This window comes from Eublepharis macularius, chromosome 14 (genome assembly GCF_028583425.1).
Source record: "Eublepharis macularius isolate TG4126 chromosome 14, MPM_Emac_v1.0, whole genome shotgun sequence".
Taxonomy (NCBI): Eukaryota; Metazoa; Chordata; class Lepidosauria; order Squamata; family Eublepharidae; genus Eublepharis; species Eublepharis macularius.
Window position 1 is genome coordinate 67,674,865 of NC_072803.1, and position 17,940 is coordinate 67,692,804.

Below are 17,940 nucleotides of genomic sequence, written 5' to 3' on the forward strand. Positions count from 1 at the left end.
CCCAGTCTTTAATCTACCCTTTTAGGGCAAAGTGATGGAGAGAGCAGTAGCTGACCAACTCCAGATCTTCTTGAATAGTTCTAGTGGTTTGGATCCTTTAAAGTCTGGATTCAGGCCTGGCCGTGGGATCGAGACAGCTCTATTAGTTTTAGTAGATGATCTCTACCTGAATATAGACAAAGGCCATGCTTCATTATTGCTCCTCCTGGACACAGTACAGGATGCCGTCTTGTTGAGGTGCCTGGGGGCAGAAGTGGGTATCAAGGGATGTGTTTTGGATTGGTTTAAGTTGTTTCCCATGAAATGGACTCAAAGGGCAGCTGTTGGGACCAACTATCTGCTGAATGGGAATTATCTTACAGGGTTCCACAGGACACAGTCTTATCCCCCATGTTATTCAACCTCTATGTCAAGCCTTTAGGAGAACTTATTTGTAGCTATGGAATTGGATGCCATCAATATGCAGATGACACCCAGCTCTATATTTCACTTCCCAAATCACTACAGAATGCAGTAGGAATCTTGGGTTGCTGCTTGAAGAATGAATATTACTTCCATTGTGTAGTTACTCCACTGGCTACTTAACAGTTATCTGGCTCAATTCAAGCTACTATGATGTACAGAACTCTTCATGGCCTATCTATGGGACTTCTTCTCTCCCTAGGTTCTAGCACAGCAACTTTGCTCATCTGAACAGGGCCTTCTGCAGGTGCCACCTTGCACGTGGGCAAAATCAACAGTTGCCCCTACACATGCATTCTCTCTGGTGGCTCCCACTTTATGGAACGGCCTTCCGGAAGAGATCAGGAAAACTCCTGCTCTCCTGGCTTTCTGCAAACTACAAAACTGAATTATTCAAGATGGCTTTCTACTCAGATGAGAGGGCTGTACTGTAAGGAATAGAGATGGGCATGAAACGGGAAAAAAAGAAACAAGAGTTTCATGTTTCATCGCATTCCATGAATCACAAAACATGAATTTCCACAAAATTGTCCCGTTTCATAATACAATTCATTCGTTTCGTGATTTGTCAGAACCCGGGCCACTTCAATGGCCCCCTTCATACCCAGAGATGCCAAACTCGCAGGGAGACTTCAGCAGGCTCTCTTCCACCCACCCTTCCAGTTTGGCCAAGATTTAAAAATGTTGACTAGAACCCACGAAGCTGGGCTCCAGAGCCAGGCAGTGGCCCTGAGTCTGGGCTTGGGGGGAGGTCCCCAGAACCACCACACAGACATCTGCCCAGGCGAGAGAGGCGAACAAAATAAAACCAAAGGAAACAACAAGAGTGTGAGCCCTCAAAAGAGCAGAGAAAGAATTAAGAAGAAACAAAGACAAGCAAAGAAAAATAAGGGAGGCCTCAGTCAAGCTAGGCCCCAGAGCCAGGCAAAGGTTGGAGACTAGGGTGGGGTGTGATGGGGTGGAGGAAAAAAGGACCCTCACCCAAAGCCCTTCCCAGCAAGGACAAGTGAGGAAAATAAGAAAGAGGCGTTTCAGTCTCTTTTGAAGCAGCAGCAAATCCAGCCCAAAGCTCCCAACTCCACTGTGTCTCACTCCAAATCCCAGCAACAGGTCCTCCCTCTCTCTTTCTACTGGAACTAAAAGCATGAGGCAGAGAGAGGCGCCTTATATAACAAACACTCACATAGAGCAGAACAGGAGGTCTGCGGTTGGCCCAATTCGTCATGAAATTTGATTCATATTTCGATTTATGCCCATGTCTAGTAAGAAAGTGGTCTCAGAAGGGTGCATCAGTAAAGGGACAGAGACCATAAACTTTACTACTATATGCTACTGTGTGCTATCTGTTCTTTTCGGTATGATTCTACCAAATAGTTCTATGTTGTTTAATGTAGCAGTCTTAGAATTGCTTATGCTCTGTTTCAGCATTTCTTCAGCTCTGTATTAGATTTCTGCTGAGTTTAAATCTTTGCACATTTGCTTTTGTAGACCCTATTATATTGTTTATTGGAATGTTCTTGAAATAGACTCTACTAACTCACGCTGTATAAACTGTCTTGAATCTTAGAAAGGTGGACTATAAATAACATAAACATGAATAACATAGGCACCCAAAGGAGAGAATCCTTATTTTTACAATGGATGAGTTCCTGCTACACACACACACACACACACACATATATATATATATATATATAAATTTCCCCTAGTTCTTGGTGGCTGGGCTAGCATCCTCCAAGCTCTGGCCTGTTAGCACAAAGAGGTTTCATTGGCTAGTAGGGTTGCCAGCCTCCAGGTAGTGGCTGGAGATGTCCCGGAATTACAACTGGTCTCCAGGCCACAGAGATCAGTTCACCTGGAGAAAATGGCTACTTTGGGGGGTGGACTCTATGGAATTATGCCATGCCAAGGTCCTTTCCCTCTCCAAACCCCACTTTCTCCAGGTTTCACCCCTCAGATCTCCAGGAATTTTCCAACTTGGAGCTGGCAACCCTATTGGCTAGTCCAGCAGCTGTGCTGGAGAGTGGCACACAGATTTGAGTCTCTGCTTGGCACCTGTCTGCTCCAAGGCTCAAGCCCCTGGGGTGGGGCCTCAGCTGTCACATTAATGCAACACCTTTCTCACTTTTTATGTTAAGTTGTTTATAATAATCTTCAGTACAGGTTGCCAGAAGACAGTTGCACCCCTATGCATGAGATTAAGAATGTCAGCACAGTAGACAAACGTAGAAAAACTGGCTCACCTATAGTGACTTATTTGTATCATAGAATTGTGTGCTTGTGTGCATGTCATCCAGTTGCAGTCGATTTATGGTGAGCCTAGCAAGGGACTTTCAAGGCAAGTGAGAAGCAATGGTGGTTTGCCAGTGCCTCCCTCTGCAGTCTTCCTTGGTGATCACCCATCCCAGTACTGACCCTGCTTAGCTCCCGAGATCTGACAAGATTGGTGTCATGTATGCCAGCATACCTGCCATTATGGTATTCTGCATTTGGTACTGGTCATTCATTTTCTGCTAAAGTTGTACTCTGTTATAGTATCTGAGAGTGTGTAAACCGCTAACATAAAATGCAGGAGAACCAATGGGGCCCTCTCCATTATCTGTTGAAAATATGTACTTTCACTTTTCCAGCAAGTGTCCTTGAAGGTGAGCTGCTAGCAGCAAATGTTGTATATTTTCCCAGAGACTGGGATATTTTCACTTTGTACTTTATTTAGTTTAAACTAATCAGTTTCCATGTAACTTCTTTGGGGTTTTGTGCCAGAATGTCAACGGACCCCAAAGGGTGGGAAGTTTCCCTATAATTAGTAATGCCTTTGGTTGAATTGTCACTTCTGCCAATTGCCACCTTTGTGTGAATACCCTGAACTATGGATCTCAATAAAGTTGCTTCAGCGGGAACACCTGTGTGTTAACTGTAGAGAGCTTGAGGGACCTAATGGCCAGGGACTGACAATTGGGCTCTACCCTACTGCCTTCCCTCCCCATCATAGAATTACAGTGTTTTAAATAACTTCTATGAAGAATCAGTCATTCAAGTTGTGGAGAAACGCAATTCTGTTGGTGGAGTTAACTTTCTATGGGCTGCAGAGGGGAGGGGCTAGTTCTGGAATGGAATTTGATTGGAGGGAGAGCGAGTCAGTTGGTGGAGGGGAGTTGGAAATTGACAGTTGGTGGCTGAGTTGAGGGAGAGATGGCTCTGAGGGGAGATGTAGATCTAATGTAACCCCAGGTACCAAAGTATCGGGCCTGCCCTACACAACATCGAATTGGGGCATGAGGGAGATAGAGTAGGGGTTTCTTTTTAGGTTTTATTATTCCTTCTGTTCATTGTATATTTGCATGTGTATAGTTAGAAGTTAAATAAATGATTTTTGGGGATTTATGAAGGAAGAACTTCTGTTCCAAATAGTCCCCCAACCGCTTGTGCCCACGATCAGAGGAGGGAGGTTAGGAGGTTGTCCCACCTAACCAGGACCCACTACAGGGACAGTGGTGGCAGCAACTACCCGGAGACAGGCGACAGCCCCTTCAGGTGCCTGGCCAGAGGTGAAAAGGGAGCGGTAGGCAGAACGAGGTCTACCAGTGGGAGGAAAGGCCCCTTTTCGCCACACAAGCCATGCACCAAATGTCTTATTTGAGTGAACAAATAATAAAAGGAGATCTGCCTTTCTGTGTATCTATATATATATACACAAGTGCCCTGACTGAGTTATCAACTCGCAGCCCAAACCCCTAACCTAGAAACATGAAATTTGGGGAGAACATTCCTTTCATGATATAAATGCCCCCTAAGAAGGGATTTTAAGAAATTCGCCCCCTAAGGGGGTAAAAAGGGGCAAAATATTTTTTTCCCAAAGGGATACAGCTTCTCTGTGTGGCTGACGGGCTGCTGCCTGCTTGCGCCCCACCCACTGCCATCTTGGCCACTCTTCCCTGATTAGGCAAGCCTTTCAAGGTCATTTGCATATGTAGGCTGATTGGGGCTCGCAGCATTCCACACCTCACCCCCCCCCCCCGAGACAGTTGGAATGCAGATGTCATTTGCGTATGCAGCCTGATTGGTCCTCACCCCCCACATCCTAAACAGTCTGCAGCTGCTACTGGGAGTCATTGAATGTGTCCTGAGGTCAAATGCACCTCCCAGTCTTCCTTCTAAAGTTCACTGGGGTTGCCAGTCTCCCTGTAGGGCCTGGCTTTCCTGTGTAGCTGGCAGGCTCCTGCCTGCTTGCACCCCCCTCTCTCTGTGTTCTGAGGTAAAAATCAGGTCAAGGAAACTGCAGACAGTGGAAGAAAAATGATACAAGACTCCTGAATGGGGATTTTATATAAAAGTCAGTATGGCAACTGAGTTTTAAAATGTTCATGGGGAGATGGTGCATGACCTTTCTAGGGGCCGTTTCAATGTGAACCTCTCACATGAACCTGCCGAAGTGCCCACTACACCACCCCTCCCTCAGTCCAACTGCACCTTACACCTTTCACAGCCATCACCTCTTACTACCCCCAAGAAGCCTCCTGGCAGACGTCGTGAAAGATATGCTGACACTAAAAGGAGGAAGCAACTTAAAGATGAAATGCCATTGACCACCACTCTTTGGGTGTGGTCCTCTAACCAGTTCCCTATCCACCAAACTGTCCTATAGTCAAGTCTACAGTTTTCCAGTTTACCCTTTAGAATGTCATGGGGAACCTTATCAAGAGCTTTACTGAAATCCAGGTAAATCATGTTGACAGAGTTCCCATGATCCAGTAAGCTCATCGATTAAAGAAGGAAACCAGGTTGGTCTGACAAGATCTGTTGGGGACAAAACCATGTTGACTTCCCCAGATCACTAAGTGCTCCTTCAGATGCTTACAGATCAATCTCTTTAAAATCTGTTCTAATATCTTCCCAGCAACAGAAGTCAGACTGACCAGCCTGTAGTTTCCCGGGTCATCCTTCTTCCCTTTCTTAAAGATTGGGATAACATTCGCTCTTCTCCAATCTTGTGGCACATCCCCAGTCCTCCAGGAGGCCTTGAAGATGATGGACAGAGGCTCTGCAAGTTCTCTAGAAAGTTCTTTGAGCACTCTTGGGCGCACACCATCTGGCCCAGGGGATTTGTATTCATCCAGTGCAGCCAGGTGCCTTTCCACAACATCTGTTAATGTCAACTATCCACCCAGATGTCCTGTCGTGTCTACTACCATCTCAAGTTCTTCAGGGAGAAAACAGAGGCAAAAAAGTCATTAAGTCTGTCTGTTTTTTCTCTGTCCTCCCTCAGAGTTTCTCCTTCCACTCCTAACAGTGGTCCAATTGCCTCTTTTACCTTGCGTTTGCTTCTCACATATCTGTGGAAGTTTTTCTTATTGTAGTGAGCCCCCTGGCCAGACCCAGCTCATACTGAGCTTTGGCTTCTCTGATGGCTGATATACAGAACCTAGTAACCCTCATATATTCCTCTTTTGAGGTCTGACCTCTCAATTTCCTGAACATTTCCTTTTTCTCCCTTAGCTTATCCTGGAGCTCTCTGTTCATCCACGTCTGTTTCTTGGAGCCCTTACCATCTTTCCGTCTTGCTGGAATAGTGACGGCTTGAGCTTGCAAAAGCTCATGTTTGAGAAGAGCCTACCCTTCAGTCGCTCCTTTCCCTTCCAGCACACTCCCCCATGGAATGACTCTCATCAAGCCTCTGAGTTAATTGAAGTTGGCCCTACGAAAATCTAACCTATGAGTCTGGCTACGAACTTCCTTGGCTCCCCACAGCAACTGGAATTCAAGGAGGACATGGTCACTTCCCCCTAAGGTCCCCACCACCTTCACCCCATCTACCAATTCTTCCCTGTTGGTTAATATTAAGTCTAGTATGTCCGAGCCCCTTGTAGGTTCCTCCACCATTTGAAAAAGGAAGTTATCGGCCAGGCGGGTCAGGAAGTTGCTTGAGCCTTGTCGCTTTGCTGAACTTGTCTCCCAGCACACATTGGGGAAGTTGAAGTCACCCATAATTATAAGGTTCTGATGTCTGGATACTCTGCCAATCTGTTCAAGGAGGTGTCAGTTCCTGCCAGGTAGATCGTTCAGTCCCTCTCCAGTGAACACATACTGGTTCCAATAGAAAAGGCTTTATTCAAGATTTTACAGTTCAGGTCTGAAGTCCATCATGGAGCTTGGTAGAAGTGACAATTCAAAACAAAAAGTCAATGTTACACTTGAGTTTTCCTGCGCTTCAGCAATGGTTACGTTTTGGCACGCAGGGTTACACTGGTTCTGTGAGAACCCATTATAGTTATGGCTAAACAGTGAGTATACAATACTAGATTTCCAGTATCTGGGCAAAGTAAGAAATGCAGGCGCCTGGAGTCTCCAAGGTCGTCTCTAGCTTGGCGATGCATAGTTCTGTGAGATAACAGGAGGCCATCCTGTCTGGAGGAATAGTAGTTACAATATGGAAAGAACATGGCTGGAGAGAATAGAGCAGGTTAGCATTAGACATTCAATACACTGTGGTCTCAGGGACATAACAATCATGGCAGAGTTGTACACAGTCATGACAGGAGGGCCGCATCCATTTCCTCTCTCTAGTCAGGTGGTCTGTAGCAGACTCCAACAATACCCTTTGTCCTTCCTCCCTTTATTTCCACCCATATACTTTCCACTGGGCTGTCAACCACATTCTCCAGAACTTGCTGACAATCAAGCCCTCTCCTCACATATAACGCCACTCCCCCTCCTCTTCTACCCTTTGGTTTTTTCTTGTACTCGTTTCCATCCACTAGCACATTCTAGTCATGGGAATCATCCCACCAAGTCTCAGTATTTCCTACTATATCGTAGCCCTCTGTTTGCAAGAGAAGCTCTTCCTTCTTATTACCCATACTTCAGGCATTGGTATATAGGCACTTGTAGGGGAACAAAAGGGGTTAAGTAACAACCTAAAAGTGTGTGTGTGTATATATATATATTAATATTATTAATATTAAAAAGTATTTATTATAGATGTGTACCAATGTGAATAAAAACAAGTTTAAAACATAAGGCCTGAATGGCAGGCTACATATATATACTCTAAAACTTGCTAAAACATCTCAAGATACAGATGATGGTACAGTACAATGACCAACACAAATAGACCAAGGTACAGTACAAAACTGACCAGACGCTTTTCGGCCCTTAGGACTTCCTCAGTGGTCAATTATAAACAATTTATGATCAAACACACCCACACATATGGAAACCAATCATGCAATGCTCCCGGTGTTTTATCTAGAGCTGTAACGAAAGAAGAAGGGGGGAGGAATTTTTTTTTAATATAATATAGTCCATTCTAAAGTGCTAGAATTATTCTAGGTAAAATACTGGATCAAAATTTACCTCTAGTATTGTGTGATAAACTGCAAATATTGCAGTAGACCCAGGACTGCATTCACACACTGCTCTTCATTTATTGTTGCACTCTAAAGAAAAAATATATCAAATTATAAAATTTGTATCTTTACTGCAGATTGATGTAACACACTCCTATACATTGGAACCCAAGCCTCAGGTGGGTTTGTGATTGGGTTTGGAGAACCTAGGGAGTAATTAAGAGCATGTTAGGGAATAATTTTATAATTTGATACATTTTTTCTTTAGAGTTGTTGAGATGTTTTAGCAAGTTTTAGAGTATATATATGTAGCCTGCCATTCAGGCCTTATGTTTTAAACTTGTTTTTATTCACATTGGTGCACATCTGTAATAAATACTTTTTAATATTATATATATATATATATATATATATATATATATATATATATATATATATATATATATATATATATATATATATATATATATATATACTTTTAGGTTGTTACTTAACCCCTTTTGTTCCCCTGCTTGTTTGGGTTGAGTTTGTGGGTTTCCCCCCCTTTTTTCTTCCTTGATATAGGCACTTGTAGCCTTGTACCTTTGTTTGATCTGTCCTACTCAGGTGGGCCCCCACTGTTATCACTTCTTCATTGAAATCCCCATGTTGATCGTCCCCTTCCCCTTGCGGCATCAGTTTAAAGCTCTCCTGATGAAGGTTCTTTCCAAACATTTTCTTCCCTGACCTTGAGAGGTGAAGCCCATCATGTGCTATGAGGCCTTCTCTAAGAAAACTTATCCCGTGGTCCCTGAACCCAAAGTGCTCCTGCCGCCACCACCATCTCAGCCAACAATTCACCTCGAGTATGGTCTGCTCCCTTTGCATTCCACCTGAATACCACCTGTGCCCCCACTGCCTTCAACTGTCTCCCAAGAGCTTCATAGTCCTCTTTAATGCTTCCAATGGTATTTGCAGTCGTGTCATTCATTCCCATGTGAACCAGTACAAATGGGTACTGATCAGTCAGTCTGATCAGTTTTGGCAGTCCGTTCGTAATATCCTGAATTCTGGTTCCCGGCAAGCAACACATCTCTTGGAGTAGGAGATCTGACCTGGAAACATGACATTCCATACCCTTGAGCAGAGAGTCCCCGATGACCACCACCTTCCGTTATCTTCCACTTCCATGTGCCCCCATGCCCTCTTCACTCCCTCCTCCAGGTTTTTGTGGTTCTCCTTCCACTCTCCTCTCTGTCACCGTCTCAAGCACCTCAAAACGATTCTTGAGCTCCAGTGAACCAGAGCATCGCCTTAGTCCACGTCTTCTGGTTTGTACTGCAGAACTGAGAGGAGGCTCAGAAGGCAGATTGACTTTTCCTTCTTCTCTTGGACTTATTTCTTCATGCTTGTGCAGAGCCCCCAGGCTCTTCTCAATAAAATCTTCCCCTTCCTTCATTTCCTGAAGGGTGGTGACCCTCTCCTCCAGGCTCTGAATCTTCTCCTCCAAAAGCCTGACCAGTTTACACTTCTGACAAGCGAAGTCCGTCTTCTCTTCCTGGAGGAAAACAAACATGGCATACTCCATGCAGGTGACTGGAAAGGGTCCTTCTGTCGACATCATTGCCTTCCAAGTATATTCCAAGAGTACTCTTCTAGCTGCAGGTCCCTTCCCTTCTCCTTCTCAGAGCCTAGATCGCTGTGATGCCGCCTTCCCTCTCAGAGCTTTGTTAGAAAGGCTGTCAGTTCTGAAGGTCTGTGTCAGGCTATGGGTGACAGGATATGGTAGACAGGTCTCTGTACCATTGCATCAAGAAGTGCAAACTCTTGGTTAAATGGTTTTATTCAGAAATCCAATCATTTCCATTTGTATGTCCATAGCATTACTCAGAGGCAAGAAGGCATCTAAGCAGTGCATGCTTCCTTGACAGGAATAGAGACTTGTAGAAAGTAAAACTCTAAATACCCACTCTTTCCCCCCCTCTCCCATCTAGACCACAAGTTTGCATGGGAAAGGGTCTGGGAATGCATGACAGTACAAGGTCACTTCTGGGAGCTTCAAAGAAAAGAGATAAGACAGCTGTTTTCTCAGGCTGCTAGAGAAACGAAAGTGATGATTAGAGCATTTGCAAAATGAAATCAAGTTACAGCATTAGCAATGGTTCAACACATAAAACAATGACATGGATATAGGGATACAGACATGACATTTCTGCCTCCCCAAAGATCCCCCTTCCCCTTAGGGCCCAGGTTTGTCAGGATAACGTTTGTGAAATTTTGAAATTAGTCTTGGAGCATTTACGTGAGGTTGCTCTAACCATTCTCTGAAAGATTCATCAAAGTCCTTCCACCTGATTAAATAAAAAAGTTTATTATGTTTGATTTTAGAATCCAGAATTTCTTCTACTTCATGGTGGCTCTGGCCATCCACCAGTATTGGATGAGGAGCTCCTTTTTCTGGATGCTATTCATCTGGTGGGGGAGTTTTCTTCAAAAGGCTGAAATGAAACAGGTGGATTTGATTTAAGTTCTTTGGAAGCTCTACTTCCACAGTTACATTGTTTATTACTCTTTTTACAGGAAAAGTTCCTAGGTAGTTTAACCCATTTTTTACTGGGTTGTTCTCCCTTAATGTTTTTTTGTGGAGATGTACACGAAGTCTCCTGGCTGCAGCTGCCATTATTCAGAATATTTTCTGTCAGCAAATTTTTTATAGTCCTCTTTAGGTTTCTTTAAAGTCTCTTGTATCACTTCCCATTGGGAAGTTAAGTTGGTCCAACATTCTCCTGAATCTCCAGGTTTTTGGGAACCAGGGGTTGTAGCAAAAGGTACAGTGTTCCCCTCATATCCTTGGGCTATTGTGAAAGGAGAAACTCCTGTAGAGCTGTGGATCGAATTGTTGTATGCATATTCGGCAAAATAAATGAAATCGATCCAATTATCTTGTTGCTAGTTAATGTAGCATCTTAAAAATTGTTCTAACACCTGATTTGTGCGTTTGGTTTGTCCATCGGTCTGAGGATGATGGGCGGAGCTTAAACCTTGTTCAGTCCCAGCAACTTTGAGAAGCTCCCACCAGAAGTTGTCAACGAACTGTACTCCTCAATCTGAGATCACCTTGTTAGGAAATGAATGCAATCTGACCACATGTTTCATGAACAGGCTGGCTAATTTTTTAGTTGTGGGTATAGTAGTACATGGAATGAAATGGGCTTGCTTAGAAAATAAGCTAAAATGACTGTATATCTTTTTGAGGAGGGAAGGTCAGTGATAAAGTCCTTTGAGATTACAGCCCATGGTCTAGGAGGGGTTTCTAAAGGTTGCTATAGTCCAGGGGTTTTCCCCCTCCTAGTTTCCCCCATTATACATATTGGACAGGAAGATACATATTGAGAGATATCCTTTCTCATATTTGGCCACCAGAATTGTCTTTGCACTAAATGAAGGGTCTTCAGATACCCAAAATGACCGGCTAGTTTTGCATCATGACATTTTTGTAAGATTTCTCTCCTTAGACTAGTTGAGATGTAAAGTTTGCCCCTCCTGTACCAGTGGCCATCTTCCTCCTGTTTCAGCTCAGCTTTGGGCACATTTCCCCCTCCTTTTCAGTTTCCGCTTTTATTCTCTCCCCCCATTCTGAAAGATCAGGTTTCGTGCTGTTTTGTGGTTTTGCAGTTTGGCTGCGTGTCTTCACCACTCCTCCTAATTGGGCTGGTGAGAAGACTATCAATTACCTCCTCCTTCTGGCTGTTGTGTTGGGGCATGTGCGAAAGTGCGTCCGCTAGGAAATTTGATCGGCCAGGGAGGTACTTCAACGTGAAGTTGAATTTAGAGAAGAATTCCGCCCACCTTAACTGTTCAGCATTCAGTCTATGGGGGGTGCGTAGCGCCTCTTAAGTTTTTGTGATCAGTCCATACTTCAAAAGGTACTTAGCCCCTTGTAGCCAATGCCGCCAGGTGGTAAGTGCCAATTTCACCACAAAAGAGTCTTTTCCCCATATGCTCCAATTTCATTTTGTTTCAGAAATTTTTTTAGAAATGCATGCGCAAGGGTGCAGTTCCCCCTCATCATTGGGTTGTAAGAGCACCCCCCCCCCACGGCTATGTCACTCGCATCAACTTGGGCCACAAATTTTCAGTTCTCATCAGGGTGCTGTAGAACTGGTTCAGAAATTCAAAAGCCTCCTGGCATTCTTTTGTCCAGTTCAACTTGGCACTGGTCTTTTTCCCTTGCAGTCCCTTCCCCTTCGTTTTTAACAAGTCTGTTAATTGGAGGGCAATTTGAGCAAAGTTTTTTATAAAGGGTCAGTAAAAGTTAGCGAACCCTAGAAACGATTGCAATTGCCTTCTTGTTTTGGGGGCCTCCCACCCCATTACAGCTTGGATTTTTACTGGGTCCATTTTCAGCCCTTGGTGAGAAACTCGGTACCCCAAAAATCCGCTCTTCATTATGGAATTCACATTTAGACAATTTTACTGGCAGTTTGTTTTTCTTTAAAGCGGTCAGAACCTTTCTGACCAACTCCACATGGGATTCTTTATCAGCAGTATAAATCAACATGTCATCTAGATAAACAACTACACCTTTGTTCAGGTATTTATGCAGCACTTCATTAAGTTCATGTACACACCTGGTGCTCCCTGTAGGCCGAAAGGCATTACGAGGTATTCAAATTGTCCCAAAGGGGTGTTGAATGCTGTTTTCCATTCATCCTCCTCTCTTATCCTTACTCGGAAATAAGCATCTTTTAAGTCCAGTTTTGAAAAGATTTTGTCTTGCTCCACCACGCTGAGCAAGCCTCTAATTAAGGGGAGAGGGTATGCTTTTGATATGGTCACCGCATTTATTTCACGATAGTCAGTACACAAACTCAGCCCCCCATCTTTCTTTTTGCGGAACAATACGGGCGCAGCATGGGGGGATCTGGCCGGGCGGATGAATCTACTCTCTTTAGTTTTTGTCAATAAAACTTCTCATTTCCTTTCTTTCGGCTGGGCTCATACAGTACAATTTTCCCTTAGGCAACTTTTCTCCTGGAATGAGTTCAATAGCACAGTCTGTGCCTCTATGAGGGGGAAGCTCATCCACTTCTTTTTCATCAAACACTTGTTTTAAATCTTGATATTCGGAGGGAATGTCTTTCTCTTCCTCCGCGGTTAATAGCACAGTCTCGAATGGGGAGGGTGCCTCTCTGCCCCATACTTTAGTCCATGCATGTTTTGCACAATGATCTCCCTTAAAGATCACCATCCCAGTAGACTATTTGATGTACAGGTCAGGGTCCTATAGCCAGTGACTTCCCAGTACCAAGGGATATTTAGCTACATCACTGACTATATATGTTCGATTTTCCCAATGATCTCTCATGCCCATAGGAGTAGGTTCAGTTTTGTAGGGTGCCGGGTGCATGTTAGACCAGTCCATTTGCTCAAATACTATACGGTCTTTGAGTTCTATTAGTTCCAAGCCCAATCCATTAACCAAGGTGGGCAATATCAACTCCCGGGAACATCTGGAATCTATTAAGGCTTGCACCTGCACATGAGTTCCCTTTTTTTGATTCAATTACATCACAGGTATAAACAGTATGGCCCCTGTTTCTCTCACCTTCGGTGGTTCAGGTTCTTTAGCGACCTGCCGTTGGGGCGTTTTCATGGCAGGTCTGTTTCGTTTCTCGATGGCGGGGTAAAATCCTCCTTAGTTTCTTTTTGTGTGGGTTCCTCGGTATTTCCGATGCTCTCATCAGCATCTAAACTGGTCTCTGGCTTCCCACATTTCGGAGGCACTTTCCGGCTACGGGGTTTTTGGGGGCCCTGCGGGTTTGGGTACGCTTTTGCATCCCCCCCCGTGCTGGTTTTTCAGGGCATTGTGCTGCAAAATGTCCAGTGCCCCCTCATTTTAAACATAGTCCTTGCCACCATTTCAGTTCTCTCCCGGCTACAGGGATAGGGCTCTTGGACCTAGCGAGGTACGGCTCCTGTCTGCAGTGGTTGGTTTCCTTCCCCAGCATGTTGCTGCATTCTAACAAGTTTCACTACTTGGGTTCTATTTTTGACCTCACATGCCAATTGGATCCATCTTAACAGGGTTTGTGGGTCGTCTTGCAATAGTGCTCGATCTAGCAGGTCGGCATTCAATCCATTTCAAAACAGTTCAATTTTAGCTCCTTCATGACAGTCCAGACATTTGGTGGCTAGTTGCCTGAATTCAGCAGCATATTCTCTTACAGGTCTGGACCCCTGTCTTATGGTTCTGAGCATACATCTCAGGAGCTCCCATTGTCATGCAAAGTTACATACCATTCGGCTGCCGCCCCTTCCAGTTGAGATCCTAAGTGGTTCACTCGACTGTGTTCCGAGGGAAACAAATGTCCCCAATCTTGGAAAAACTCCATCGCTTGTACTATAAAGAATCCCAAGTTCCTGGGGTTCCCATTGAATGTGGCTTCCAATTTGAACCATCCTTGCGGTAATCCCACTGCAGGAGCTCCTGCTCCCTGGTACTCCACTGGCTGGTAGACGGGCCGCTCCCAAAGGAGCTGGTTGAATGTTTCCCTGCACTATGAAAGACATGTGATGGGCTCCATCTGCTCTGTAACCCTTTGGAACGGCCTGTGATATTCCTCCGTACTGTGGGTGAAAGGCTTGTGCTTGAACCCTAGGGGCTCCTTGAGGGGGGTATAATGGAGGACCCCCCATTTGCTGGTGGCCCATTTGTACTCCAACCCCCATTGGGACAATAATAGGGGTTCCATGTGGTTGGCCGGTTTGAGGCACCCTCAGCCCTATGCCGGCAACACCTGCCCTTGTGCTTGCTGTAACGGATGAGATCCTCAATGGCTGGATTCCTCCTTGTGGGGCCCCCACCCCCCTCTGGAGTGGTAAAGTGGGAACTGTCATCACAGGTAGAGGAGTTTGAATCTGTAAGTTTGTTGGCACTCTAATGCCAATTGTGGCAATTGGCGCCCGTGTGCCGCTCACACTTGGAGGAATGGTCAATGATTGGGCTCTCCCGTACAGATTCATCCCTGCTCCCCGGGAGGGTATATTTGGTGCAGTAACTAGGGGGGAATGCTGGATGATACTTCTTCCTTCTGATCCTGTTGATACTCCTGAAATTGAGAGAACTACTTGGTTGTTTACAAACTGCGCAAGAGTCATTAAAACCGCTCTTCCTCTTTCCAGCAGCACCATCTCTATAAAGTTTGTTGGACATTGTCCAATTTGCGAGGCTCTCCCCAGTTGTGGCAGAATAGGGGTTTTTCTTGGTTCCTTGCATGCTCCCATCACTGGTCTCCCCGATGCCTCCCGTGAACTTATGTTCCCTTGCTCTTTGAGGAGGTTTTGTTCCCATTCTTGTATTCTCAAGGCATGCACTAACTCCTCCTGAGTTGGATGCATCCTGTCTCTCACGGTTTACAGCGTCTGGCCTCTGATGGGGATTTCTGGCCCAGCCACGGCCTTTAAGTCACTTGATTCTATGGAGTCCATCTCTTTCTCAATAGTATAATCCACCAGCGTGTGCCTATCACCAGGGGTTAATCGACGGTCCCCCTGTATTTGTAAATCTGACAACATCGATTGTGTTGCTTTGCCGTGCAGTGCGGGTAGCCGTGGCACCTGGCCCCAATCCTGGTTGTTTGGCCCAGCCATGGCTCCTGACTCACAGAGGTCCAAAGCATCTGTTCCAGTCTCAATTGTAACTCCACGATATTCCACAGCATTACCAAGGGGTAATCCAGGGTCCCCTGATTACCTCCGCTATGTCTTGTAACAAGCATTACTCGTTGGTATCAGCTATCCACAGGGGCTTCAGACTAAACCTTGCGTGGCCCATTAGAGCGGCTGCTCCCCTCGCCATCTGCTCGCCAACGTACCCTTCCATTTTGATAGAATGTCAAAAGTACATCATCCCACGGCATTGCATCCTCTCCTCTGCAGTTAGGGATCTACAAGTACCCCACTGGCACGTGGATGGTAGATTCCAATGGTAGTAGGTAGACACGGCTTTGGGGATCGCTCCCAGTTCAGGATACATTGGGAGGGTCCTGGTGGCACTAAGTCCCTTCATTGCAGATATATTATAGTCCATAAGGTAGTCCAGACTTGAGTGGGTCACAGGAGTCAGTTCTCTGGAAGTTCCTTCTGGAGTTTCACCTGTTCCCAGTGGATTGATGGGATCCTCTGGTGCTGTTGTCCCTGGGTCAGGCTCTGATGATGTAAACCTGGTAGCCATTCTCCAAGGGTTGCAGGTGCAGATGAAAACTGATGATTCCTGATGATATGTCAGGCTATGGGTGACAGGATGTGGTAGACAGGTCTCTGTACCATTGCATCAAGAAGTGCAAACTCTTGGTTAAATGGTTTTATTCAGAAATCCAATCATTTCCATATATATGTCCATAGAATTATTCAGAGGCAAGAAGGCATCTAAGCAGTACATGCTTCCTTGATAGGAATAGAGACTTGAAGAAAGTAAAACTCTAAATACCCACTCATTACCCCCCCTCCCATCTAGACCACAGGTTTGCGCGGGAAAGGGTCTGGGAATGCATGAGAGTAAACTGTAACATTCCAGACAGTACAGTGTCACTTCTGGGAGCTTCAAAGAAAAGAGATAAGACAGCTGTGTTCTCAGGCTGCTAGAGAAACGAAAGTGATGGTTAGAGCATTTGCAAAATGAAATCAAGGCACAGCATTAGCAATGGTTCAACACATAGAACAATGACATGGATATAGGGGTACAGACATGACAGTCTGTGTGGTCCCTTCCAAATCTGTGATAAAAAAAATCTTCTAGCACTTTTAAAGGGCTTAAACTCTTCCTTAGAAGTAGAAAAGCTGACTGTAATGATTTGAATTTTAAGTGTTTATTTCTTTAAATGCTTGGTAAATTGCGGAACGACAAGGGAAGCGAAAGGGGAGGATGAGTGAGTGAGATTGTTGGCTGGTGACTATGCATGGGGGGAGCCAATAAGTGTCGGGGAGAGAGAGTCAGCCAGCAGTCGACAGAGCCTGGAAAAGCCGTCTTCTGATTAGAATCCCACGTACTGCTGTGGAAAGCACTAAGATTCTAAGAGGAAAGTAGAATACTTATAGAGAACATGTTAGGGACTAGAGGGAGTCAAATCCTATTATTGTCAGAGTACTACAAGAGTGTGAGAAGAAAAAGTTGACAGAAACCTGAGTTAAAAGGGGAGAGCGTAACTAAGCAAAATAAAATAAAGATTGAACAAAGTACATTCTGAAAAGAAAAGAGGATTTGAGAGAGAGGGGTGATTGTGAAATGAAAGATTGTGATACCTCCGCTCGAAGGTATTAACATACACTGTTTTGTTTACTGAAGAAAAGTTGCTAAACATCCTGAAACCAATACGTTTCTTGTACAAGTAAGGTTTTATTTTGTTTATGGTTAAGCCTAGAGTCATATGCTATTCTCATAAAACAGTCTCATCCTCAGGACCACCTAGTGCAACAAAGGAGCCTTAAAGTTTGGGCACAATACTATGGGAAAGGTCAATTAATCAGATTGGAGTTAAATTCCTAGTGGCAGCCTTACCAACCCAGGGTGAGAGAGAAATAACAAGAATGTTAAAGACACACCGTATCTAACTACACGATTAAAAGACAGTAGTCGTGACACTGATTTTCCATCTTTTGGATGTTTGCTCCTTTTGTATCATATGGGGTTGCTATTTACTTTGGCAGCTGGGAAAATACAAGTGAAAGTTGCATCTGAAGGGTATCATGTTATAATATGAGTCTTTTTAGACCAGATTATTTTTCTGCTGATATTTAAGATTTGTTTTTCTCTCTTTTTAACTCAGTGTTTGTTTGTAATGGCTTTTGGTTACATAACCTCTTTCTGTAGGGGTTCTATGGGGCTAAACTAGGAAGCAAACTTGCAAGACAAATGTAAGTCAAGAAATTTCTTGAAATCAAAATCTTTCAAGAGAATATTACAACTAGAATTGTATAACCAAACGCATAGGTGCAAGAGAGAACAGCACTTGCACAGCCAATAATATATTTGAGTCCAACCAAGTAAAGTAAATATTTGAGTCCAACCAAGTCTGCTACCACAGACTAACACGGCTAACTCCTCTGCATCTACAACCAAGTAAATGGTTGTCTCTTGGTACCACTTCAGGGT

General features: G+C 44.5%; 1 protein-coding gene across 2 annotated transcripts in view; it reads left to right on the forward strand.

Annotated features, from left to right (window-relative positions):
• The window catches only part of COL5A1 (collagen type V alpha 1 chain), a 404,609-nt gene that overhangs the window by 44,448 nt on the left and 342,221 nt on the right, over window positions 1–17,940 (forward strand). The window lies entirely within an intron of this gene.